The 16,194-nt window shown below is 39.3% G+C and overlaps 1 long non-coding RNA gene across 1 annotated transcript in view; it reads left to right on the top strand.

The window, feature by feature from the left end:
- Positions 1-15,523, top strand: part of LOC115896453 — a 92,483-nt gene extending 76,960 nt beyond the window's left edge. The window contains exon 3 of the long non-coding RNA XR_004056340.1: positions 15,040-15,523. This is a non-coding gene — a long non-coding RNA (uncharacterized LOC115896453). The remainder of the gene's footprint in view (positions 1-15,039) is intronic.
- The last annotated feature ends 671 nt before the right edge of the window (positions 15,524-16,194 follow it).

A 16,194-nucleotide genomic window follows, 5' to 3' on the forward strand; every position in this document is an offset into this window, starting at 1 on the left:
AAAAAAAAAAAAAAAAAAAAAAATAGGTGAGATGGATCTAATTAGTTCTGCTAACTCATGAGGCCAATTTTGTATTTGCACCTGAAATCTGTTTTAATGTAGGCATATTCCAGGGAGACTTTAATCTTTGTTTTAAATTAATTTAATTTAATTTCTTGAACGTATATTGAATGCCTATTCTTTGCCAGACATTGTGCTAGATGCTGGTGGTACAAAGACAGTCTATTTAAGGAGAAAGACTGTATAAGATGTTATAAATAACTATAATACAATTCACTAAATGATATAATAGAGGCAATGCAAGGGATCATGGGAACATATGAGGGAATAATTAATTATGCCTTGAGGGAAGGTGTCAGGGAATGCTATATTTGATCAGAGCCTTGAAGGACAAGCAATAAGGATTTTCCAGAAGGACAGGAGGAAGTTGAGAGTTCATTTTAAGTGATGGGAACAGCAGGAGCGTGTGTGTGAATATGCCTGGCATATTTGGTGGATGGGAAGGGTTGTTTGATTTTAAAAACAGTCACCAATTTCCCTTTCCTGCTTCTAACTCCTGGCAAAGTGACATTGCAGATCCATCCATTAAGGGGTGGAGTCTCTTTCTCCATACTGAATCTGGGTTGATCATATGACTTGCTTTGACCAGTGGATTATTAGCAAACAGCGCAGAGACTCATGCACTGGGGCTTCTGCACTTGGAACCCTGTGACCGTATTGTCAGTGAGCCCAGGTTACTGTGCTGCAGGATGAGTGGTCACCCAGAAAAGAACTGAGGCTCTTGCCAACAGTCATCGAACTGCTAAACATGCGCGTGAGATCATCTAGTTACCAGCTGATCCACCATTTGATCACAAACACATGGGAGAGTCCAGGGGAAATCAGTTGTCAGCCCAGATTTCCCCTGATCTCTCTGGGGTGTCAGCTCATACAGAATTAACTGCCCAGCCCATTCACAGACTTATGAACTAAATAAAATGTTGTTTTAGCTAGTAAATTTGGGGTGTTTTGTTTTTCAGCAAAGCTGATACACAGAACTTACATGTAGAGTACAGGAAATGTAGGAGAGGGAGAAGGTAAAAATGAAGAGAATGTTAAGGAGTTTAAGATATCTGATACCATATTAAGGAGTTTAGACCTACTTTCTAGTACCAAGCTTCCCAACGTCGTTGATTCATGTACTGCTTTTATCTTTTTTAAAACATCTCACACTACCTGAATAGATTAATTTTTCTTTAAATTGCCTGAGTTTTATACTGAAATTTATTTTTAAAGCAAACTTAAGTTGGCACCCAGTTTGATGTGTTAATTCTGTTTTTTGAAACATATTAAAATATGAATATTTAAGAAGTTGGTCTGTTTGCTGTCAGAAATCATCTTGTATATTATGAGGAGTGCATTTAAGGATTTCCTGCTTTAATCAGTACGAATCAGAAGCACGTGGAGAATAATTTGAAGTGCAGAGGCTGCTGGTAGAGGGGAGTGAGGAGGCTAATGCAGAGGTCCAAGCGGAATATAGTAAATGGTAGGTAGATACACTTGAAATTTGTTCTTGAGGAAGAAGAGAAAGGACCTGGTGACAGATTTAATCTATGTGGGGTGAGAATGGGAAGTGTGAAGGAGAAGGAGTGTAAATATGACTAGTTACCTTGGATCATATAGTAAATACTAATACTATTAAGAAAAAGGAGAGAAAAATATAAATTATATAATTTATGATTTAATTTGATATAAATTATAAAATATATATTAGAAAATATAATGTACTTGTAGAGTTTGCGATGGTAGGTCATTTGAAAACAGGTGTGCTAGGCATTTGGACATGTGGGTCTGGGCTTAAAATACTATTTTTGAAATCATCAGTGTGTAGTTGGCACATAGTTGAAGTCATGAGAGTAGATGATATCATCTAGAGAAAGTATTTGGTACAAAGATCTCCAGCTTTTTTTTTTTTCATCCCCAGACTCTTAAGAGAAATAACTTACTCCAGCTAGAAATAGTGAGGGGTTCACATATGTAATGATTCTCAAATGGGAGTGGAGGGGATCTGTGCAGTGTGAAAAATATGTCCCCCAGGTGATTTTGCTATACTGCTGCTCTCTCCTTGTGGGTTTAATGAAATGAAGACCGTGGAAGAGGAATTAGTAAAGATGTGAGCCACAGTGCTAAATTTTGCAGAGAAATCTAGTAGTATTAAGATTATTATTTAACCAATGCTGACTCATGAAAGTATAGTACTTGGCATATAATAGGAGAACAGTAAAGGTTTGAGTGAATGATTTATGTAGAACTGTTTTGTATTTGAAACACTCCACAAGCCTTCAGTATTAAAATTAGACAAGATTTGTAATTGTACTACTTTGGACTTGGAAATCAGTGTGGATTTTTAAAATTTTCTCTGTCCATGGTCAGTAGCTTACAACAGTGCCTACTTGGGCATCATAATCCTGATCTCAGTGCAAAGCAATGTTTGAGCCTGTATTCAGGAAATAATGCTGGGGTAAGGCTGTTGACTGATGTCTGTTTTATGGCCACTCCACGTGTGGGCCTCCTGCCTCTGCCACCTATGGTTCCCAGAGGCAAGTTACTTGCCTTATGCTGATTTGAATTGAGAGAATGAATAGACTTTACTGGCAGAACTGGAATGCCATCAGCCCATCTAGTTGTTGGGTAATTTTATGCTCACACTAGCAGCTTCTTTTTTATTATTATTATTATTATTATTAAAATGAAAGGATTTCTACCTGATTTTGCCAGCAGCTAAGGAGAAGCCCCAGATCAGGACAGCAGAGTTTTCTCAGATGTGATGTGGTGCCCCTTGCATCCTGCTCAGAGAATTCTCAGCACCACAGGTTTGTTTGACATCTGGCATTCACAATTCCTGTGAGAGTGGCTTCCCCCTAAATGTGCCCTGAAAGCATTCCTGCTGTGCCCCTTCTGTCCAAGTATAAACACATCATAAGAAATGAACAAGTAAAGACCCAGCTTTTCCGGAAGGAATGAAGGAACCCCTCACCCAGCTGGCCCGGGTTTTGATGTCCAGCTTCAGGAAATTTTGCCAGCCGCTGGGGTAGGGGCTGTTGTCTTGACCACTTGGCACCTTAGTCCCTTTCCCATTCTAAACTCCCCAGGTGCTGTCCACAGCCTCTGTTCTAAGTCATCCAGCTGAGGAAAATTGTTCCATGACTTTTGAAATGTGAAAGAAGGGTTGTCTTTCATTATAGATTAACCAAAGTGCAACTGAATTAGTTATTTACAGTTGTAAATGTGGTGCTGTGTTTACTGAGGTAGGGGACATGTTTAAAAATAGTTGAAGCAGTCTAAAGCTAGACCTATAGAGAAAAAGATTCCTTTCCATTTGTTTTAATATGAAGAAACAAATATTAAAAATGATAAAATGGATATATAACAAGGAAGTTGACACCAAAATAAAAGGAAAAGCAAAGCCTTTTCCCTTTCCCCTGGCTACTGTCTTTCCAATTCCATTTTTTGCTCCAGCCTAATGAATGTATTGTAAGTAAAACCTGCATGCTGTCTTTGCTCTCTGCCTTCCTACTACTGCAAATATCAGCTCAGCCACTCTTTCAGATCCACTTCAAGGAAACACCGACTTGAAAACTCTCCCCCATGGTTTTGTCTGAACTGGCTGCCATTCTGCAGCACACACCAGATCCAATTGCTGGAGTCGGGAACCGAGAGGTGAGCAAGAGCAAGCACTTAGCTGAGTGAGTCAGGCGGGCCTGCGTGAAAGGATGTAGGTGAGCCAGAAGCTAATGGGAAAAATAGGGGGTCGTTGCTAATTTTGATGTGGGGAAATCTGAAAGGCTCTTCTGCATGTCAGAGCATTTGAATATTTGGCAAACAGCTGGCTGGGCTCTGGGAGAGCGCCTCTTGATTCGCCTTGTCAGATGTTCAAAGATAAAATGAGGCAGCATGCACGCCAGCACATAGCTCATAGCCTTGCAGTCAGTTTTGAATTTAGATTTGAATTGTGATATCAATGTCATGGTGGCACATGCTTTGAGAAAGTACTTACAGAGAATAATTGAAAGATTCAGTGTGAAGCTTCTGAAAGCCATAATTTAAAGTTCCAGAAGCCTCCATATTACTCTCACCATTAAAATTTAAAGTGACAGAAGCCCAATTATGTATGGTTATTTTCTTAAATAAAATCATATTTCTAGCCCAAGTGAAAGATTCATTGCTGCCCACTAATCTATGTCAGGAGAACTAATCTCTGCGGCGTCCAGTGTCAGCCAAGATGGTTAGCTTTATGCTGGGGACAATGGAGCGGCCCTGGGGGAAGCAGAGCTGGAAGGCCTCCGCGGAGGAGCTTGACTTGCAGGAGGCTGATTTGCATGATAATCACCATCATGGATCCTCCCTGGTGCCAGCCTCCACACTTAACCAAATGCAGTATAACTTTCATAGCAGCTGAGAAGCCTGAGTAGGGGCTGTAGCACACATTTTGCAAAGCCTGGATGACGTCAAAAACTGCTAGTGAAGAGGGGGCAGCTGGTTGTAAAGCTAAACCACACCGAAGAATGCAGACTTGGAACATAACCTTAAAACCTGATAAAGGATATAACTTTGGGGACTGTTGAAAAATACGAAGCTTTTCCCTCTTTTTTTTTTTTTTTTTTTTTTTAACTTAGAGGAAAGAGGAATCTGTTTACCAGAAGAAGCCTTTTCTTACTGGAACTTCTGAAGCCGTTGAAACCATGGCATGAAAATAGATCAGTAGAAATACAGAAACATTTCCAGTGCAGACATTTCAGTCTCTATCAGTTAGAAGTATGGAGCCAGACTTGTAGACTAGGAATCTTCCCACCAATACTTGGTCTGTTTGATTTTACTTTATACTGCATTGTGATTTGGGGCATATGGTAGAATGGTAGCCAGAATTGCAATGAAAAATTGCACAGAGCCAGTCAAGTTTAAATCACTCAAAGTTTCTTACGAAAAACTTTATTCCTTAGGGCTCCCAGGGACAAAGGAGTATGTAAATCAACTGATGTTATGAAGCATGATTTTGGATAATATGGAGAGTATGTACATATCAATACTAATCTAAGCAGTCTTAGAAATAATAAATCACATATTTCTTGTAATTTTCCCAGTTTGATAAAACATTTACAAGTAGGTCTTGGTTCTGCCGAGTTTTGTCATGACTGTAGCACAGCCAGCTCTTTGGCAGTCTGCAAGTTTATTTTTTGTTTTCTGGATTTAGCTTTGGATCTATCCTTCTTTTTACAGAATTGGTCCTGCGATAAGAACTCAACTTCTCTTCCTTCCCTTTTGTTCATGTCTCAGTAAGATGTGGCCACATTCACTTATGTCCATGATTCCATCACTATGTTTAGACTCTCCCTGTAAATTATTTTCTCTCTTCCATTTTCCACCTTTGACATTTTGTTGGCCTCTTCCTTTAAAAAAATCATTTTTTAAATTCCCTGCTCCCAGCCTCCGTTCTTTCAATTCTTCTTGTCTTGTCTACTCTGTAGTCTCTGCCTTTTCACCATTCACTCTTTAACCCTTTGCAGTCTGGATTCAGCCACCCCAGATGTGCTGAAACTACCTTCTCAGACAAAGACAATACTCCTACTTGACAGACCCTCTTTCTCACTCTACTCTGTAGGGGAGTGACTTACCTAATTGGTAAATGTGGGTTGAATAAGTAGGCTAGCTCAGCTTACTGCCATGCTCATTCTATCTGGAGAAGGGCCTGCCTATCAAGAGCACACATTTTCCCAAAGGCTGGGGGCTCACCCCAGCTTTTGCTGTCCTGGCCTGCCAAGATGACATAATTATTATTATTATTTTTTAGGTAGTCTCATTCTGTTGCCCAGGCTGGAGTGCAGTGGTGCAATCTCGGCTCACTACAACCTCCACCTCTTTGGTTCAAGTGATCCGTGCCTCTGCCTTCGGAATAGCAGGGATTATGGGTGTGCACCACCATGCCTGGCTAATTTTCATATTTTTGGTAGAGACGGGGTTTCACCTGTTGGTCAGGCTGGTCTGGAACTCATGATCTCAAGTGATCCACTCACTTCTGCCTCCCAAATTGCTGGGATTACAGGCATGAGCCACCATGCCCAGCCCCAAGATGATATAATTCTATAGCTTAGCCATGTATGTTTTGGATTTCAGACTAAGCTACCTCCTCAACCTTGGCTTCAATCAGTAATAAAGGTTATATTCTGGTCCCTCATCTGTTTTTATTTTTGTATTATTTCTTTATTTGCTCAGAATCTAGGAAAGGAAAGGGGTGTCAATTTTGCAGAATCCTTTAGAAACCTCAGCACATATATGCACAAGTAAAAACTTAAAGTTCTATCTTTCCAAACTCACTTTCCAGAAGTGACCACTATTAATGTATATCCTTTCTGATTTTTCTATGCATATGCACATATATATTTATATAAGTATATAATAGAAACCTTTTTAAAGGTAGAGTCTAGCTGTGTTCCCTAGGCTGGAGTGCAGTGGTTATTCACAGGCACTGTCTTCACACACTATAGCTTCAAACTCCTGGGCTCAAGCGATTCTCTTGACTTAGCCTCCTAAGTAACTGGGACTGCAGGTGCATGCCACTGTGCCCAGCAATAGAAATGTTTTTACCTGAATATCACATAGCAGAAATATACATAACTACATATTTATACTTACAACTCTCTAAGATATATTTTTTCATATAATTTCTCTTTGTACACATATGTTTCTGTATATACACAGTTGTATTTTTTCCAAATATGGTATCACTCTATACATTTTGTCCATCATCCTTTTTTCACTGAACATAGCTTCATTCCAGTAAATAGAGGCATACTATGTTATTTTTAATGGCTGTGCAGTGTTCCCAAGTGTGGATGGTCCGTAATTAATCATCCTTCAACTGTTGGCCATTTAGATCACTTCACACTTTTGCTATTGCAAATAACACTGTAGTAAACATGGTAATGTTTTTGTTTTTGTGAACTTGTGCGGCTATTACTGTAAGATAGATTCGGAGAAGTAGTATTTCTAGGTATTTGATTAATAATGAGGAACTCATAGGTTGGGAAGGATTCTGAGAGTGCTCAGTTTATCCAGCACATCCAGGAAGATTTTTTTCTTGCTATGACATTGAATAGTCCAGAGAGTGAAACTCCATATTATTTTTCAGTAATGCTTTCCAGTGACTTGAAATCAAAATTGATTATAAAAGAAATGGTAGCAATTATGATGCTGTGGCCAAGGGAGTTGGAAGTGAAAGTGAAAGGCTGAATCCTAACGTAATACTGTGCTGAGCCTGGTGGACAAACCAATCAGGTAACACAGATAAGGGGTTAGCAAATTATGGGAGTCCCAGATATTTGGATAAATTTACATTCATATAGTAGGGAAGTTTTTATTTATTTATTTATTTATTTATTTATTTATTTATTTATTTATTTATTTTTATGAGACGGAGTCTCACTCTTTTGCCAGGCTGGACTGCAGTGGTGCAATCTCGGCTCACTGCAACCTCTGCTTCCTGGGTTCAAGCGATTCTCTGCTTCAGCCTCCCAAGTAGCTGAGACTACAGGTGTGTGCCACCACATCCAGCTAATTTTTGTATTTTTAGTAGAGACGGGTTTTCACCATGTTGGCCAGCATGGTTTCGATCTCCTGACCTTGTGATCTGCCTGCCTCGGCCTCCCAAAGTGCTGGGATTACAGATGGGAAGTTTATTCTTTTGTACTTTATAGAGAATAGCTACGAGAGATTAGTTCACTCTGGGTGACCAAGACTGCAAACCTCAAGATAGTCCTTGGCAAGCTGGCCCCCTTTAGGCCTTGGCTGTCAGTCACCAGTAAGTAGGTGACCTATTGAGAGTCTGGCCAGACTACAAGGGACCTGAAATCTGCTTCTGCCACCGATTCCACAGTGCATCAGGCCTAAAGAATAGTTGGTTATCCTTTACCTGGATTGTTTTGCTTATGTCCCAAGGCTGTTTCCCTTGCAGAGAGGCATGTGGCAGTTCTTTCACAAGCTGGCCTAAAGAAAAGAAAATAAAAGGAAAAAAACGTGATACAACTTGACAGAGTTGTGGGATTCTAAGTGCTTCAGGTGGCCCCCTCTGAAGCCTATAGGATTTATTTAGAATATTTTCAGTATGGTGATGACCTACAAGGGGGAAAAAAAAAAATCCCCTGTATATTATGGAACTGGCTGTAGGTGTGGTGGGAGCAGTGCTGCAGACATGTGCTTTATTCACTGTCTTATCTTGTACATGTTTCTCACTCAGTGTGTACACAGAAGCATATCTGCATCAGAAACAAGTGCAGCATGAGTAGCAAAGATGAACATGTTCAACAGCTAGGAATGACCACATACTGTGCACATTTACACAACACCGTGAAAAGAACCAGGCAGCCTCACTGTTAGATCATTTCACTGCACACCAAAGAGATTTGAAATGAACTTTTAATTATGATTGCTGAATTGCTATGGCTATATTCCTTAATATGAGCATCTGATGAAGTTAGTTTTCTTTAATTGATGAATGAGCATTTAAATTTGTAAGATTGAATTTGTTATGTATTGCCAGTTTTATATTCTGACTTTTTTTTGCTGGAGTACAAATTATAGGTGCTCTTTATCTGTTTTAGTTTTGAGGTCACTGTTCTTCCTTCACCTTTGTGTGGCTTTTTAGATTTATTAATGGATAGAGCAGTGCTAAGTGACTATTAAACTCTTTTCCATATACAGTAAAACCCATTAACATGGACCTCACTAAATTTGGAATTTATGAAAATGAAGTCAAGGCCTGGGTTAAAGTTTACCTTTGCATTGTCTCTGAACTAAAACTTTGCTGAGCTAATAAATAGTATAAATAAAATTGCAGGGGATGGCACTATTCCTTTAAAAAGCAGACTTCTTCAGCACTTTAAAGAAAGACCTTATAAGACAGATAACGAAGTAGTGTGGCATAGTGCAAAGACTAGGCCACTTACTAGCTATGTGACCTTAGCTTCACTGAGTATTTTCCTCCATCTGTAAAATGGAGATAGTTATCTACTTTAGGAGGTTGTTGTAAGGGTCAGTTTTAATGTATAGAAATGCCTTGTGTGAAGTAGTTACTTCATAAATGGCAGGTAAATATTACCTAAAATAAGTGGTGAGCTAATTTTAAATACTTTTTTTTTTTTTTTTTTTTTTTTTTTTTTTTACTAAACCAGGGTTCCTTGGCACTTTAGAGTTTTGTTACCCTCCTCTGAGATATTACTTTTATTAATATTATTATTATTGATTGAAGAAAAAATCCTAGCAGTTTGGTGTGGTTGTAAAGAGCACCAGCTTTGGAGTCAGACAACTGCAACTTTGGAAGGAGTTCTACCACTTAGTAGCTGTGTGGTCCTAGGAAAGTTAACATCTCTTAAAGTCTGTTTTCCAATTTGTAAAAATGGTATGATAATACCTGCTCCAGGACTGTTTTGAGGACTAAATGAGATAATGTAAGGTAAAAAGCCCAGTGATTTTCACGTAATAAACTCTCAAATGTCAGCTGTTGCTGTTATCATGCTGTTTTTGATAACTGTCCATACTTTGGACTTTTCATTCATTCAGGCTTGTCTTTTTCAGTTCACCCAAATTAATGAATTTTACTCTAGATATAATCTCTGTACTATATGAGAATTTTAAGCAGGTAAGTTAAAATTATAGAGAAGCAAAATGGTTGTATAAATAGGGTGGAAAAAGAAAGAGTACTATTTTAAAAGTAGAGGCACAAAGGCAAGTTAGACTTAAATTACTGTGTAATGAATTTTGTGCATAGTCTGTGTCCTTTATCAAAGCTTTTTATATTAACTAGAAGGAAATGGAACTTTATATATAAGTAGTAAAAAGTGTGGACTAGTGACCAGCTCATTCCATTCATTGGGAGAGAAAGGCATTAAGTCCATGTTTAACTTTATTTTCATCTTCTTATTTCCCCTGTGTTTCATAAGCTATGTGGGTGAGAAATGTAAGTACTGTAATGTCCTGCATAGAGACGATAATCTATCCTCTCCTTAATGACAGCCTTACACAGTTTGTAGAATCCATCACTTCAACAGAGCAGACTGAATTACTTTGATGACTGGCAAATGGGCACCACTTGTGGTGAAATGAAAGCAGTCAGGTGTGTGTTTATTAAGTGCTCTTCAATAAGAGAAATGTGTTTTCCTGAAAACTCTCATCCATGCTATTTTTGTAGAAGCAAAAAAAGGGGCCCATCTTCCTTTGAGAAAACAGAAGAATTATTCTTTTTGAGATTCTGTACTATTACAAGTTCACAATCATAAACGTGTTATAAAAATCAGGCTTTTCTGCAGTATATGCATGAACAGTGGAAGCTTGCAATAATAACTGGCAGGGACAGAACCAGTACTCTTGGGGCAATGTGCCTTTGACTTTCCAGGACTGCCCAATTCAAGTGGATCCATTTAAAAAAGTTAAGTCAGTTCATTAATTTGATGATCAGCGGTTCTACATATAAGAGTTTTCATAAAAATAAATTCACAAGTCAGAAAATATCTTTTGTCAAACCATGTTTTCTAAGATTTGGGTCAGAAAGTGATCATTCTAATGCACACCATGTTGATTATTTGTATTATATCAGATCTTTATTGGAAATACTGAATGGTGAGTTGTTAAGGTCTGGCATTATTTGTTTAGATCTGGCGTATGAGTAAGATCAGCAATAATAGCGTAGTATTTATTGAATACTTACTATATTCAGGTACTGTGCTAGAAGCCAGGGATATGAGACCCCCAGTCCACATCCCCCCAAAAAGACATAGTCTAATGTTGCTGACAACAACTCTGTGAAGTAGATACAGATAAAATAATATAGAGTTTAAGTAATTTGTCTAAGATAGGTCAGCTATAAAGTGGCAGAGCTGTATTTGTTACAGCAACCTAACCTATATTCTTGTTGAGAGGTACCAAAGTATAGTGGCTTAAACAAGAAAGAAGGAGCTCCTTGACACAGCAAGGCTGGTGTAGCAGTGCTGGATCGCTTATGTTTAGACTGCTGGGTCAGGGAGATGTACACTTCTATCTGATACCTCTGCTACCCCTGGATATTGGCCTCATTAATATGTCTGAAGATGCATAAGTGTTCTCTTTAAGGGCACTCCTTGGAGGTGGTACTCTTAAGTTTTTTTCTGTTGTTTTAACTGCAACAGTTTATTTTTCCTTACACAGTAGCATGTTGCTGGGGCCTAATGTTCTCACATAGCAAAAGAAAACCAAAATTTGTTGTCATTGCTTAAATAATTGAGAAATGTGTATAAAAAATCCTTATATAAGTTAAAAGGATGAATAAATTTACAAGGGTACATGCAAACTGCTTCCAACTCAAGGCAAGTTACAGCCCATGGTATTCTGGCAGGAAAACACCAGGTAGAAAGGAAACTGGGTCCTAAGGCTTGGACTTCTCCAACCCTGATATACTGGCAAGACAGAAATGATAACTGGTTCAGGAGCCCGTGACAGCCTCTAGAGAAATCCTGGAACACTCAGCCCTGACACATTAATACCTACACAGATCGGAGACTGCTGGCCATGCACACTCACCAAGCCACAGACTTCTCTTCTACAAGCATGTTCTCACCTCAGCCACAGAAGTGACTGAGCCACATATATTAGTACTAAGGGTTTAAATCAAAGATATTCCTAGTTTCTACTCACATCACATCCACCATACCTAGCTACCAGGAGGGCCTGAAAATACAGTTTTTGTGGCCATTCATCCCTTAAAATTCAAGGATTCTATCAATAAAAAGAAGTGGACAGTGGGTATTAGGGGACAGTTGTCATTCTGAGTCACATACTAACAAAAACATTGTTTCAAAGTGGAGTTTTCACCACAGACTTTTCCAAGTGATGAAAGATCATAGGACTTTGGGATATGCCTAAATTCATTATGCAATTCTTTTCAAGTAAGTAATTCTTTTATGTGTATATGTATATAGTGTGCATATGATGTATTTAAATATTCAAAATATGTGAAGTGTCATGAATATTAAATGATTCTATGGCAGACTGTGGTCATCTGCAAGAGCCAGTGAAACATTTTATAGTAAAAGTCCACTGGCTTTTACTTCTTTGGCAGGAAGGCTTACAAAACCCCTAGGATTTGTCGTGCCTGCATCCTAACTCAAAAAGATCTCAGACTCAGAGATCTATGTTGTAAGAAGTGTGTTCTTAGAGAAATGCCTTTATAAAAATACAATTAAAGTTTTGAATGAGAGATGTACTCTATTATATGAATCATAAATAACACTGACTCAGAACTTCAAAGTTTCTCAGAATTCTTGGTCTCTTCTGATGCAGTTTAGACATTTACTTTAGAAAAATCAGTAAGTTTTTATTAAAAAGACACTTAGATTCTAATTGCATTCAGATCCTTGCTCAAGTGTTTCTTGTGGCCACAGGTACTTGGAGGAGATGAGCACAGGCTGCACCTCAAGTATTTAATACATACACATATATTCTTAGCCTACTTGGGCCCTGGCCGCCCTACCCCAAACCTAATGCAGTCTCTGACGAGCTCAGCTCAGAGGCAGTTTCAGTCCAGTTTTATCACACCAGCAATGTGGAAGTAGAAAGAAGCAATCCAAAGAGAGTGAGAACCTTAAAGAGATGAACCCCGGAGAGATGAGAGAGCCAACAGAAGTTAAAGCTTTAACTTTTTCTCCCAGTACACTGAAAACTTCTCCCACTTACAAAAGTTTAACTGAGTTGGGTAACTTGATTCAGTCACTTTGTGTCTTTTCCTCCTTGGGGATGGGCTTGGGTAGGGGTAAGGAGAAGATGGGATGGAACTTTCCTCCTTTTCCTTCTAGAGATCAGCACCAGGCACTTTGGAGAAAGCATAACAAGTACAAGACATGACCTTTATCCCAGTTCCCAAAGGACTAGCAGTCTTTTGGGGAAGGTAATGTATTCCAAACATTTAATGAAAATCAAGTACTAAACTGTATGATATTGATTATTCTGAAGGAGTACAGATAAGGGATAAATTCATGTAGATTTGTTTCTTGGGGAAGACTTTTTAGATTGTGTCATAAGTGCCAGGCCAAGGGATGAAAAGGAGCCAATTAAGAAGGCAGAAAAGCAGATGTGAACAAAGATTCAGAATGAGCTTAGAGGTCAGTAGACCTGTGTGCTTGAAGCAGAAACTTCATGTTGGAGACTAGGAAATAAAGTGAAATAAGAAAGTGGAAGATGTCAAAAATCAGGCAGGGGTTAGGCCATAGGAGAGGCCATTTTTAATGGAGTGAGGTAAGAATACATTAATAAATGACTGAATGATGATATGTATGTGTGTGTGTATATATAAGTGTGTGTATATATATACATATATATAAATATAAATATATACATCTATATATACATATACACATATACACATATATACACACATACATATGATCATTCATACACACACACACACACACACACACACACACACACACACACACACACACACCCCATACTGCTATAATTTGTCTAGGCTGGGCGAGGAAGTTCCTATGAAGGGTCTCAGCAGCATAGGTTTCCAGGGAACAGGAGGAAGCCAAGATTAGGTGTATTAGGGACTGGGAACCTGGTTTCACTGGGATGAGCCAGCAGTCCAATCCTTAGTGACCAAGTGGATGTGGTGATTTGGGGATTGGTTCAGGGAAGGTGTTGGTACCTGAGGAGATTTAATTTAGCAGGAGGTTTGGGCCACTAGAATTGTAGATAACAGGTGAGATTTAGAGTCACGAGTGGTGGTATCATGGAAGGAGGCAATCTAATCACAGCTGGATCCCAGCCCACAGCTGGGGGCCTAGAATGGAATCTAGAGAAGGGTTTTATCAGGGCCCTAGTCAAGTAGATTTAGGTTCAGGGCAAGGCATAAAGCATTGTAGGAAACAGAAAATCCAGTCAGGGCAGACACCAGCTCTGAGGATTGAGCCAACATATTTGGAGCTAGGAAAACAGGGAGAAATGAAGAAGCAATGTAGAGTAAAGTCAGTGCAACTGAATGCATTCATGATCAAATATAGAATTCCAGTCTCACTATCTTCTGGGCTGAAGTTTTTCTCTATGGCCTGCTCTGATGAGGATGGGTTGAAGGTCATAGTAGTGCTGAGCCTTTTAAGTGGAGACGTCAGGGGCCCAAGCTCAGAGGGAGCCTGGAATGAACGGCTGAGGTGGAGGACCAGAGGAGATAGCATTGCTTGGAAGGAGTTGAGACTATGGCAGAGGAGACCTAGGCCTAGCTAGGAGGCTATCTTATTCCAGGCTGAGGAGAAGAGGACCTGAGTAAGGAGGGGTGGTGGAGGCAGGGTCTGCAGTAAGACAGTTCAGAGAGACAGCAGCCCTTGAGCATGTGAATGAATGGAAATGTTTCTTGTAAAGATGCCTGTCTTTTCTGGTCCATGATGGTGTAACAAATACACAAGGTGTGACTGGATCCTTCCATGCTGCCCTCATGGGGTCTTTGCTACCTAGCTGATATTTGAAGTGTTCGTGTGTGCCTCTGTCTTTGACTCACCTGGCTAGTTCAGAGCCTTTGCTGAAGAAAATGTGCTTCTGCCTGTCCGATTGCTTCACAGCACACTTCTCTATCTGCAACTGTTATTTCCCAGCCATCCATATGGTGCCACAGGATGGGACACAGGCAAGGACTTTACTATTCACAAAGGGACCTCGAATGGGGCTTTTCCTGCTTATAAGGGCAAGGAATGAAAATGCAGAATCCTTTCCTGGTAGGGAAACTTTCTTTTCCAAATATGCAGGTATGTGATATTTCTGATTTCCTTAGGCTTGGATCTGTGCCTGGGGGTGAGATGGATTTCAAAGTCATTATTTAAAGTAGGGAGATAAAGCTTTAGACAACCACCGTAAGAGATCCTGGTTGTATTTTTGAAATGTTGAGTGAAATAACATTTTAGTCATCAGTGAAAGGCTAGCGTTTGTACTTCTGAAAAGTGTTCTTAGAAAGGCCTGGATTAATAATTGGTTTCAATTTGTCCACAGATACACTGCCTCTAGGACTGGGACAGATAGCCACTGAGTACCAGCTTCAAATCACCCTGCATGTTTTCTTGTTGGAAAGATAACCACTGGAGAACCATCTCATTACCTTCAGCAAAAATGGAAACAAATCAAGACATTAAGAATGCCACAGTGGACAGCAGTTACGCAAGGTTCAGCAGAGGAAGTTTTCAAGATGGTGTGCCTCGCTAGCCAGAAATCAGAAAAGATTGAAGCTAGCTTTTTCATCTCAGCTGCTCCTTAAATCAGTCCAACCCCTCCAAATTAATGTGAATTGAAACATGCATTACTTTTCAACTTAATTGAGTACTTACTATGTGTGAACCACTGCACAAAATAGGGGAAGAAAATGAGGGAGACAAAGCCTGCCTTCAGTAAATTTACAGTTAGTTTCAGGGTACATTGTTTTTCTTCTGCTGTTAATTAGGTGTATCCCCAAGAAAATAAATAAATAAATGGAAAAGTATATCCTGTGTTTTATAAATTTAATAAAAAACAAAACAAAACTCAAAAAACTCCTAACATGGCAACTCAGTACATTTTATTTTATTTATTTATTTATTTATTTATTATTATTATTATACTTTAAGTTCTAGGATACATGTGCATAACGTGCAGGTTTGTTACATATGTGTACTTGTGCCATGTTGGTGTGCTGCACCCATCAACTCGTCAGCACCCATCAACTCGTCATTTACATCAGGTATAACTCCCAGTGCAATCCCTCCCCCTTCCCCCCTCCCCATGATAGGCCCCAGTGTGTGATGTTCCCCTTCCCGAGTCCAAGTGATCTCATTGTTCAGTTCCCACCTATGAGTGAGAACATGCGGTGTTTGGTTTTCTGTTCTTGCGATAGTTTGCTGAGAATGATGGTTTCCAGCTGCATCCATGTCCCTACAAAGGACACAAACTCATCCTTTTCTATGGCTGCATAGTAGTCCATGGTGTATATGTGCCACATTTTCTTAATCCAGTCTGTCACTGATGGACATTTGGGTTGATTCCAAGTCTTTGCTATTGTGAATAGTGCCGCAATAAACATATATGTGCATGTGTCTTTATAGCAGCATGATTTATAATCCTTTGGGTATATACCCAGTAATGGGATGGCTGGGTCATATGGTACTTCTAGTTCTA

The sequence above is a fragment of the Rhinopithecus roxellana genome, chromosome 3 (genome assembly GCF_007565055.1).
Source record: "Rhinopithecus roxellana isolate Shanxi Qingling chromosome 3, ASM756505v1, whole genome shotgun sequence".
Lineage (NCBI taxonomy): Eukaryota > Metazoa > Chordata > Mammalia > Primates > Cercopithecidae > Rhinopithecus > Rhinopithecus roxellana.